The sequence below is a fragment of the Panulirus ornatus genome, chromosome 72 (assembly GCF_036320965.1).
Source record: "Panulirus ornatus isolate Po-2019 chromosome 72, ASM3632096v1, whole genome shotgun sequence".
NCBI classification, from domain to species: Eukaryota; Metazoa; Arthropoda; class Malacostraca; order Decapoda; family Palinuridae; genus Panulirus; species Panulirus ornatus.
Window position 1 is genome coordinate 10,064,054 of NC_092295.1, and position 9,549 is coordinate 10,073,602.

Sequence of the window (9,549 nt, forward strand, 5' to 3'; positions counted from 1 at the left end):
ATACAGTCACCCCCTTTTTTAATAAATTCCACTACAATACCATCCAAACCTGCTGCCTTGCCGGCTTTCATCTTCCGCAAAGCTTTTACTACCTCTGCTCTGTTTACCAAATCATTTTCCCTAACCCTCTTTCTTTGTACACCACCTCGACCAAAACACCCTATATTTGCCACTCTATCATCAAACACATTCAACAAACCTTCAAAATACTCACTCCATCTCCTTCTCACATCACCACTACTTGTTATCACCTCCCCATAAGCGCCATTCACTGAAGTTCCCATTTGCTCCCTTGTCTTACGCACTTTATTTACCTCCTTCCAGAACATCTTTTTATTCTCCCTTAAATTTAATGATACTCTCTCACCTCAACTCTCATTTGCCCTCTTTTTCACCTCTTGCACCTTTCTCTTGACCTCCTGTCTCTCTCTTTTATACATCTCCCACTCAATTGCATTTTTTCCCTTCAAAAATCGTCCAAATGCCTCTCTCTTCTCTCTCACTAATAATCTTACTTCTTCATCCCACCACTGACTACCCTTTCTAATCAACCCACCTCCCACGCTTCTTATGCCACAAGCATCTTTTGCGCAATCCATCACTGATTCCCTAAATACATCCCATTCCTCCCCCACTCCCCTTACTTCCATTATTCTCACCTTTTTCCATTCTGTACTCAGTCTCTCCTGGTACTTCCTCACACAAGTTTCCTTCCCAAGCTCACTTACTCTAACCACCCTCTTCACCCCAACATTCACTCTTCTTTTCTGAAAACCCATACAAATCTTCACCTTAGCCTCCACAAGATAATAATCAGACATCCCTACAGTTGCACCTCTCAGCACATTAACATCCAAAAGTCTCTCTTTCTCGCGCCTGTCAATTAACACACAATCCAATAACGCTCCTTGGCCATCTCTCCTACTTACATACGTATACTTATGTCTATCTCGCTTTTTAAACCAGGTATTCCCAATCACCAGTCCTTTTTCAGCACATAAATCTACAAGCTCTTCACCATTTCCATTTACAACACTGAACACCCTATGTATACTAATTATTCCCTCAACTGCCACATTACTCACCTTTGCATTCAAATCACCCATCACTATAACCCGGTCTCGTGCATGAAAACCACTAACACACTCATTCAACTGCTCCCAAAACACTTGCCTCTCATGATCTTTCTTCTCATGCACAGGTGCATATGCACCAATAATCACCCATCTCTCTCCATCAACTTTCAGTTTTACCCATATTAATCGAGAATCTACTTTCTTACATTCTATCACATACTCCCACAACTCCTGTTTCAGGAGTACCTCTACTCCTTCCCTTGCTCTTATCCTCTCACTAACCCCTGACTTTACTCCCAAGACATTCCCAAACCATTCTTCCCCTTTACACTTGAGCTTCGTTTCACTCAGAGCCAAAACATCCAGGTTCCTTTCCTAAAACATACTACCTATCTCTCCTTTTTTCACATCTTGGTTACATCCACACACATTTAGACAACCCAATCTGAGTCTACGAGGAGGATGAGCACACCCCGCTTGACTCCTTCTGTTTCCTATTTTTTTTTAGAAAGTTAAAAATACAAGGAGGGGAGGATTTCTGGCCCCCCGCTCCCATCCCCTCTAGTCGCCTTCTACGACACGTGAGGAATGCGTGGGAAGTATTCTTTCACCCCTATCCCCAGGGATAACATATATATACATACACACACATATACACATATATACACACATACACATATACACACACAAATATATAAAAAAAAAAAAAATATATCTATATATATATATATATATATATATATATATATGTATATATATATATATATATATATATATATATATATATATATATATATATATATATATATATATATATATATATATATATATATATATATATATATATAATCTTTTCTTTCAAACTATTCGCCATTTCCCGCATTAGCGAGGTAGCGTTAAGAACAGAGGACTGGGCCTTTGAGGGAATACCCTCACCTGGCCCAATTCTCTGTTCCTTCTTTTGGAAAAATTAGAAAAAAAAAAAACGAGAGGGGAGGATTTCCAGCCCCCCGCTCCCTCCACTTTTATTCGCCTTCTACGACACGCAGGGAATACGTGGGAAGTATTCTTTCTTCCCTATCCCCAGGGAATATATATATTATTTATTTATTTAAAAATAAAATTTATTTGAAAATAAAAATATATATATATATATATATATATATATATATATATATATATATATATATATATATATATATATATATATATATATATATATATATATATATATATATATATATATATATATATATATATATTCTTTCTTTTTTCAAACTATTCGCCAATTCCCGCGTTAGCGAGGTAGTGTTAAGAACAGAAGACTGGGCCTTGAAGGGAATATCCTCACCTGGCCCCCTTCTCTGTTCCTTGTTTTAAAAAAAAAAAAAAAAAAAAAAATATATATATACATATGAAAAAATATAAGAAATAACTTAGAAAACTGAAACTTCTAGCTTGAAATGAAATAAAAAAAAAAAAGTCACATAATGGTTCTACCTCTGGCTATGGAAAAGGGAAATGTATAATTTATTTACACATATACGTCCCTGGGGATAGGGGAGAAAGAATACTTCCCACGTATTCCCTGCGTGTCGTAAAAGGTGACGAAAACGGGAGGGAGCGGGTGGCTAGAAATCCTCCCCTCTCTTCTTTTTTTAATTTTCCAAAAGAAGGAACAGAGAAGGGACCCAGGAGGGGATATTATCGCAAGTGCCCAGTCCTTTGTTTTCAACGCTACCTCGCTGACGTGGGAAATCGCAAATAGTATGAAAGGATATATATATATATATTTTTTTTTTTTTTTTTTTTTTTTTTTATACTTTGTCGCTGTCTCCCGCGTTTGCGAGGTAGCGCAAGGAAACAGACGAAAGAAATGGCCCAACCCCCCCCCCCATACACATGTACATACACACGTCCACACACGCAAATATACATACCTACACAGCTTTCCATGGTTTACCCCAGACGCTTCACATGCCTTGCTTCAATCCACTGACAGCACGTCAACCCCTGTATACCACATGACACCAATTCACTCTATTTCTTGCCCTCCTTTCACCCTCCTGCATGTTCAGGCCCCGATCACACAAAATCTTTTTCACTCCATCTTTCCACCTCCAATTTGGTCTCCCTCTTCTCCTCGTTCCCTCCACCTCCGACACATATATCCTCTTGGTCAATCTCTCCTCACTCATTCTCTCCATGTGCCCAAACCATTTCAAAACACCCTCTTCTGCTCTCTCAACCACGCTCTTTTTATTTCCACACATCTCTCTTACCCTTACGTTACTTACTCGATCAAACCACCTCACACCCCACATTGTCCTCAAACATCTCATTTCCAGCACATCCATCCTCCTGCGCACATCTCTATCCATAGCCCACGCCTCGCAACCATACAACATTGTTGGAACCACTATTCCTTCAAACATACCCATTTTTGCTTTCCGAGATAATGTTCTTGACTTCCACACATTCTTCAAGGCCCCCAGAATTTTCGCCCCCTCCCCCACCCTATGATCCACTTCCGCTTCCATGGTTCCATCCGCTGCCAGATCCACTCCCAGATATCTAAAACACTTCACTTCCTCCAGTTTTTCTCCATTCAAACTCACCTCCCAATTGACTTGACCCTCAACCCTACTGTACCTAATAACCTTGCTCTTATTCACATTTACTCTTAACTTTCTTCTTCCACACACTTTACCAAACTCAGTCACCAGCTTCTGCAGTTTCTCACATGAATCAGCCACCAGCGCTGTATCATCAGCGAACAACAACTGACTCACTTCCCAAGCTCTCTCATCCACAACAGACTTCATACTTGCCCCTCTTTCCAAAACTCTTGCATTTACCTCCCTAACAACCCCATCCATAAACAAATTAAACAACCATGGAGACATCACACACCCCTGCCGCAAAACTACATTCACTGAGAACCAATCACTTTCCTCTCTTCCTACACGTACACATGCCTTACATCCTCTATAAAAACTTTTCACTGCTTCTAACACCTTTCCTCCCACACCATATATTCTTAATACCTTCCACAGAGCATCTCTATCAACTCTATCATATGCCTTCTCCAGATCCATAAATGCTACATACATATCCATTTGCTTTTCTAAGTATTTCTCACATACATTCTTCAAAGCAAACACCTGATCAACACATCCTCTACCACTTCTGAAACCACACTGCTCTTCCCCAATCTGATGCTCTGTACATGCCTTCACCCTCTCAATCAATACCCTCCCATATAATTTACCAGGAATACTCAACAAACTTATACCTCTGTAATTTGAGCACTCACTCTTATCCCCTTTGCCTTTGTACAATGGCACTATGCACGCATTCCGCCAATCCTCAGGCACCTCACCATGAGTCATACATACATTAAATAACCTTACCAACCAGTCAACAATACAGTCACCCCCTTTTTTAATAAATTCCACTGCAATACCATCCAAACCTGCTGCCTTGCCGGCTTTCATCTTCCGCAAAGCTTTCACTACCTCTTCTCTGTTTACCAAATCATTTTCCCTAACCCTCTCACTTTCCACACCACCTCGACCAAAACACCCTATATCTGCCACTCTATCATCAAACACATTCAACAAACCTTCAAAATACTCACTCCATCTCCTTCTCACATCACCACTACTTGTTATCACCTCCCCATTTGCGCCCTTCACTGAAGTTCCCATTTGCTCCCTTGTCTTACGCACTTTATTTACCTCCTTCCAGAACATCTTTTTATTCTCTCTAAAATTTACTGATAGTCTCTCACCCCAACTCTCATTTGCCCTTTTTTTCACCTCTTGCACCTTTCTCTTGACCTCCTGTCTCTTTCTTTTAAACATCTCCCACTCAATTGCATTTTTTCCCTGCAAAAATCGTCCAAATGCCTCTCTCTTCTCTTTCACTAACACTCTTACTTCTTCATCCCACCACTCACTACCCTTTCTAATCAACCCACCTCCCACTCTTCTCATGCCACAAGCATCTTTTGCGCAATCCATCACTGATTCCCTAAATACATCACATTCCTCCCCCACTCCCCTTGCTTCCATTGTTCTCACCTTTTTCCATTCTGTACTCAGTCTCTCCTGGTACTTCCTCACACAGGTCTCCTTCTCAAGCTCACTTACTCTCACCACCCTCTTCACCCCAACATTCACTCTTCTTTTCTGAAAACCCATACAGATCTTCACCTTAGCCTCCACAAGATAATGATCAGACATCCCTCCAGTTGCACCTCTCAGCACATTAACATCCAAAAGTCTCTGTTTCGCACGCCTGTCAATTAACACGTAATCCAATAACGCTCTCTGGCCATCTCTCCTACTTACATAAGTATACTTATGTATATCTCGCTTTTTAAACCAGGTATTCCCAATCATCAGTCCTTTTTCCGCACATAAATCTACAAGCTCTTCACCATTTCCATTTACAACACTGAACACCCCATGTATACCAATTATTCCCTCAACTGCCACATTACTCACCTTTGCATTCAAATCACCCATCACTATAACCCGGTCTCGTTCATCAAAACCACTAACACACTCATTCAGCTGCTCCCAAAACACTTGCCTCTCTTGATCTTTCTTCTCATGCCCAGGTGCATATGCACCAATAATCACCCACCTCTCTCCATCAACTTTCAGTTTTACCAATATTAATCGAGAATTTACTTTCTTACACTCTATCACATACTCCCACAACTCCTGTTTCAGGAGTATTGCTACTCCTTCCCTTGCTCTTGTCCTCTCACTAACCCCTGACTTTACTCCCCAGACATTCCCAAACCACTCTTCCCCTTTACCCTTGAGCTTCGTTTCACTCAGAGCCAAAACATCCAGGTTCCTTTCCTCAAACATACTACCTATCTCTCCTTTTTTCATATATATATATATATATATATATATATATATATATATATATATATATATATATATATATAAAAGAAAGAGACAGGAGGTCAAGAGAAAGGTGCAAGAGGTGAAAAAAAAGGCAAATGAGAGTTGGAGTGAGAGAGTATCATTAAATTTTAGGGAGAATAAAAAGATGTTCTGGAGGGAGGTAAATAAAGCGCGTAAGACAAGGGAGCAAATGGGAACTTCAGTGAAGGGCGCAAATGGGGAGGTGATAACAAGTAGTGGTGATGTGAGAAGGAGATGGAGTGAGTATTTTGAAGGTTTGTTGAATGTGTTTGATGATAGAGTGGCAGATATAGGGTGTTTTGGTCGAGGTGGTGTGCAAAGTGAGAGGGTTAGGGAAGATGATTTGGTAAACAGAGAAGAGGTAGTAAAAGCTTTGCGGAAGATGAAAGCTGGCAAGGCAGCAGGTTTGGATGGTATTGCAGTGGAATTTATTAAAAAAGGGGGTGACTGTATTGTTGACTGGTTGGTAAGGTTATTTAATGTATGTATGACTCATGGTGAGGTGCCTGAGGATTGGCGGAATGCGTGCATAGTGCCATTGTACAAAGGCAAAGGGGATAAGAGTGAGTGCTCAAATTACAGAGGTATAGGTTTGTTGAGTATTCCTGGTAAATTATATGGGAGGATATTGACTGAGAGGGTGAAGGCATGTACAGAGCATCAGACTGGGGAAGAGCAGTGTGGTTTCAGAAGTGGTAGAGGATGTGTGGATCAGGTGTTTGTTTTGAAGAATGTATGTGAGAAATACTTAGAAAAGCAAATGGATTTGTATGTAGCATTTATGGATCTGGCGAAGGCATATGATAGAGTTGATAGAGATGGTTTCGGGCATTATTGTATGACAGCTAGAGACTGAGTGTGAACGAATGAGGCCTTTGTTGTCTTTTCCTAGCGCTACCTCGCACACAAGAGGGGTGAGGGGGATGGTATTCCATGTGTGGCGAGGTGGCGATGGAAATGAATAAAGGCAGACATTGTGAATTGTGTTCTTGAGTATATATGTACGCGTCTGTGTGTGTGTATATATGTGTACATTGAGATGTATAGGTTTGTATATTTGCGTGTGTGGACGTGTATGTATATACATGTGTATGGGTGTGGGTTGGGCCTTTTCTTTTGTCTGTTTCCTTGCGCTACCTCGCAAACGCGGGAGACAGCGAAAAAGCAAAATGAAATAATATAAACTTAAAATATTTTATTATTATTATTTTGCTTTCTCGCTGTCTCCCGCGTTAGCGAGATAGCGCAAGGAAACACACGAAAGAATGGCCCAACACGACCACATACACAAGTATATACATATATGTCCACCCATGCACAATATACATACCTATACATCTCAATGTACACATATATATACACGCACAGACATATACATATATACACATATATATATATATATATATATATATATATATATATATATATATATATATATATGTATATATATATATATATATATATATATATATATATATATATATATATATATATATATATATATATATATATATATATATATATATATATATATATATATATATATATATACATATATATATATATATATATATATATATATATATATATATATATATATATAAAATATATATATAAATATATACATTCCTCACGTGTCGTAGAGAGGCTACTAGAGGGGACGGGAGCGGGGGGCCAAAAATCCTTCCCTCCTTGTATTTTTTAACTTTCTAAAATGGGAAACAGAAGAAGGAGTCACGCGGGGAGTGCTCATCCTCCTCAAAGCCTCAGACTGGGGTGTCTATATATGTGTGGATGTAACCAAGATGTGAAAAAAGGAGATATAGGTAGTATATTTCAGGAAAGGAACCTGGATGTTTTGCCTCTGAGTGAAACGAAGCTCAAGGGTAAAGGGGAAGAATGGTTTGGGAATGTCTTGGGATTAAAGTCATGGGTTAGAGAGAGGATAAGAGCAAGGGAAGGAGTAGCAGTACTCCTGAAACAGGAGTTGTGGGAGTATGTGATAGAATGGAAGAAAATAAATTCTCGATTAATATGGGTAAAACTGAAACTTGATGGAGAGAGATGGGTGATTATTGGTGCATATGCACCTGGGCATGTGAAGAAAGATCATGAGAGGCAAATGTTTTGGAAGCAGCTGAATGAGTGTGTTAGTGGTTTTGATGCACGAGACCGGGTTATAGTGATGGGTGATTTGAATGCAAAGGTGAGTTATGTGGCAGTTGAGGGAGTAATTGGTATACATGGGGTGTTCAGTGTTGTAAATGGAAATGGCGAAGAGCTTGTAGATTTATGTGCTGAAAAAGGACTGGTGATTGGGAATACCTAGTTTAAAAAGCGAGATAGACTTAAGTATACGTATGTAAGTAGGAGAGATGGCCAGAGAGCGTTATTGGATTACGTGTTAATTGACAGGCGCGCGAAAGAGAGACTTTTGAATGTTAAAGTGCTTAGAGGTGCAACTGGAGGGATGTCTGATCATTATCTTGTGGAGGCTAAGGTGAAGATTTTTATGGGTTTTGAGAAAAGAAGAGTGAACGTTGGGGTGAAGAGGGTGGTGAGAGTAAGTGAGCTTGGGAAGGAGACCTGTGTGAGGAAGTACAAGGAGAGACTGAGTACAGAATGGAAAAAGGTGAGAACAATGGAAGTAAGGGGAGTGGGGGAGGAATGGGATGTATTTAGGGAATCAGTGATTAATTGCGCAAAAGATGCTTGTAGCATGAGAAAAGTGGGAGGTAGGTTGATTAGAAAGGGTAGTGAGTGGTGGGATGAAGAAGTAAGATTATTAGTGAAAGAGAAGAGAGAGGCATTTGGACGATTTTTGCAGGGAAAAATGCAATTGAGTGGGAGATGTATAAAAGAAAGAGACGGGAGGTCAAGAGAAAGATGCAAGAGGTGAAAAAGAGGGCAAATGAGAGTTGGGGTGAGAGAGTATCATTAAATTTTAGGGAGAATAAAAAGATGTTCTGGAAGTAGGTAAATAAAGTGTGTAACACAAGGGGGCAAATGGGAACTTCAGTGAAGGGCGGAAATGGGGAGGTGATAACAAGTAGTGTTGATGTGAAAAGGAGATGGAGTGAGTATTTTGAAGGTTTGTTGAATGTGTTTGATGATAGAGTGGCAGATATAGGGTGTTTTGGTTGAGGTGGTATGCAAAGTGAGAGGGTTAGGGAAAATGATTTCGTAAACAAAGAAGAGGTAGTAAAAGCTTTGCGGAAGATGAAAGCCGTCAAGGCAGCAGGTTTGGATGGTATTGTAGTGGAATTTATTAAACAAGGGTGTGACTGTATTATTGACTGGTTGGTAAGGTTATTCATATATGTATGACTCATGGTGAGGTGCCTGAGGATTGGCGGAATGCGTGCATAGTGCCATTGCATAAAGGTAGAGGGGATGAGAGTGAGTGCTCAAATTACAGAGATATAAGTTTGTTGAGTATTCCTGGTAAATTATATGGGAGGGTATTGATTGAGAGGGTGAAGGCATGTACAGAGCATCAGATTGGGGAAGAGCAGTGTGGTTTC